At 50.4% G+C, this 2108-nt stretch overlaps 1 protein-coding gene across 1 annotated transcript in view; it reads left to right on the plus strand.

The window, feature by feature from the left end:
• The window catches only part of LOC110408742 (histone H2A-IV-like), a 76740-nt gene that overhangs the window by 5826 nt on the left and 68806 nt on the right, over window positions 1-2108 (plus strand). The gene's annotated exons all lie outside the window — the stretch shown is intronic.

Consider the following 2108-nt stretch of genomic DNA (forward strand, 5'->3'; position numbering starts at 1 on the left):
GAGGAAGGGGAAGAGGAAGGGGGGAAGGGGAAGTCAAGCACCTGAGGATCTTCTTGGAATTAGAGTTTGCCTTCCCAAGGCCAAGAGCTCCTGAAAACAAAAAAAAACAGAACCCATTAATTTACAACAAGTAGAGGAAAAAAAGACTTAAGGACTTAAGTGCAGTGAGAATTGTTGGAGATATATCATAGAATGGCTTAGGTTGAAGGAGAACTCAAAGCCCACCAGGTCCCACCCCCTGTCATGGGCAGGGTTGCCACCCACCAGCTCAGGCTGCCCAGGGCCCCATCCAACCTGGCCTTGAACCTCCAGGGATAGGACATCTACAGCTTCTGTGGGCAGCCTGTGCCAGCACCTCACTGCCCTCTGAGTGAAAAATTTCCCCAACACTTAATCTAAATGTCCTTTCTTTTATTTTTAAACCATCCCCCCTTGTCCTATCACCATCTACCCGTGTAAAAAGTTGATTTACTTCCTGCTTATAAGCCCCTTTTAAGTTTTGGAAGGCTGCAACAAGGTCACCCTGGAGTGTCTGGGCTGAACAAGCCAAGGTCCACCAGCTTGACTTGGTTTCTGAACTTCATTTCATTTAGTTGAGTATATTTTCTCTTTGGAATACAAAGAAAAGAACCAAGATGTCCTAGGAACTGTTATAGAATCAGTAGATATCGGAGTTCCTAGTTATTAGCACACACCATCAGAGGTTATTCAAATCGTATTGGTGACAAAGCACACTTTAGAATCACATGTAAAAAGTCTACTTTTAAAGTTAATGGCAGCAACTATAATTTTAGAATTTCTGACTGAAATATGAAGCGTAGGTAGTTGCATTACTCTGGACATGTGGTCATCTACTTCTGCAGATTTTCTATCTTGATAAGCCGCTGAGTGTCACTGTCATCTGAAGACCTTATAACTGCTTAAAGGATGGGTAAATAGCTCACATTTCCACATCATGAAATAACTGCTACAGACAGATGGAAAGACAGAAGAAAAAGAAGATAAAGGGCGAATGGGAATCTTTCCTTCATTTTCTGAGTTAAGTGATGTTTACTCACTTTAGATCTCAAAAACTGATTAAGATGATGAAACTCATTAAAATGGAGTTTAAAAAAATTGCTTTCTGTTGAAAAACTATATAAATAAAAAAATCACAAAGGGGACAATTTGGGATGCTATGGATCAACAGAACACAGCTAATAGAGAAGAGTAAACATGAAAGAGAGCAATGCCACAAAAGACTCACAACGACCTACTGATTTTCATGGGTGCATACACTGGAAACACAAATCTGTGCGTTCATCAGCACCTCAGCCCTGTAAACAAAGCCCGGCACAATTCAGTGAGACACAGACGAGACAGAGACAAAGGAGTTTACCCCAGCTCTCCGCCCAAAAAGAAAGGGCACCCACCAACCAAAACGAAAATTAAGAAAAGATTAAAAATAAATTAAACGTAAGACGTAGACATGATGCTGCTGAGCCCTCCCTAAAAACGATGGATTTCCCCGAGCGCCGCCGCATCCCCTCGGCCGGGCCCTTTGTGCGAGCACCGCGAAATGGCGGCAGAGCAGCTCGGGAGGGGGAGGTGGGAGCGGCGCTCCGGCCCCACCGCCGCCGCCATTGGTTGCCATTTGCTGCAGAGCCGCAGCCGGCGGCGGCCCGCTCCCACGCCGGCACCGAATGCCGCGAGAACGGCGACGAGAAGAAGGAAGGGAGAGACGGAGGCAGCAGCGAGACCGGGCCGCAAACTCGTCTCCGCAACGCTCCGCGACGGCCGGCGGCGGGAACCGGACCGCCCGGAGCCGAGGCGCAGCGCCCGCCCCCTCCCAGAACCAGGGGGGAAGAGCGGAGAAGACCCCGCCCCCACACCGCCCCGCCGCAGTCCTCAACCAGGTCGGACCGCCGGCAATATAGAGGCGCGCGGGTGGCCATTCCCGCCACAGTCGCTGAGGAAGATCGGCGTGTGATCATGTCTGGCAGAGGCAAGGGCGGGAAGGGGCTCGGCAAGGGGGGCGCCAAGCGCCACCGCAAGGTGCTGCGCGACAACATCCAGGGCATCACCAAGCCGGCCATCCGCCGCCTGGCGCGGCGCGGCGGCGTCAAGCG

Source organism: Numida meleagris, chromosome 1 (assembly GCF_002078875.1).
Source record: "Numida meleagris isolate 19003 breed g44 Domestic line chromosome 1, NumMel1.0, whole genome shotgun sequence".
NCBI classification, from domain to species: Eukaryota; Metazoa; Chordata; class Aves; order Galliformes; family Numididae; genus Numida; species Numida meleagris.